General features: G+C 34.5%; 1 protein-coding gene across 1 annotated transcript in view; it reads left to right on the plus strand.

Moving 5' to 3' along the window:
• Positions 1-556, plus strand: part of LOC119593043 (ankyrin repeat domain-containing protein 11-like) — a gene marked incomplete in the record, with an annotated part of 115,245 nt that overhangs the window by 5,168 nt on the left and 109,521 nt on the right. Inside the window, 1 exon segment of the mRNA XM_037941943.1 lies at positions 360-433.

Here is a 556-nt window from a genome sequence, read left to right on the forward strand (position 1 = left end):
TGGGGCGAATGGTATAACGAACCTTATATCAAATTATATAGAATAAGCAAGTTATGTCATCAGTAGTAGGCGGTCATCCAATCAGGCTTGGAACAAAAATTATAGGCTTACAGTGCGGGCGTTCAGGATTACACAATGTGTCGCCCCTATTTTATTCACGTCAGCCGACAATGAATACTTGTGTTTGCGTACTTTTTGAACTTATAAAACTTGTGTAAAGTATAAGAGTGCTTTTGTTAGTTGAACTTTGCTCCATTCTGTTGCCAATTTTTTAAAGTACAGATTCATTTATCATTCTGTATACGTCAATACACAACACATTATGAAGAGTCACATTGCTAACAAAGACTGCATTACAGAATCCCACATAACGAACATCAACTTGGAAATAATAAAGTCAGCATAGACTAGATGATTGGTGAAAAGCTTGTTGGTAAGTATCAATGATCTCGTTTACGTTTCCGTTAATTTTCAGATTATACGTCTTCCATTTAAAACAAATGGAAACATATTGATACATTTGTATATACATTTGTGCTGTTCACATCTACTATAC

This window comes from Penaeus monodon, chromosome 31 (assembly GCF_015228065.2).
Source record: "Penaeus monodon isolate SGIC_2016 chromosome 31, NSTDA_Pmon_1, whole genome shotgun sequence".
NCBI lineage: Eukaryota > Metazoa > Arthropoda > Malacostraca > Decapoda > Penaeidae > Penaeus > Penaeus monodon.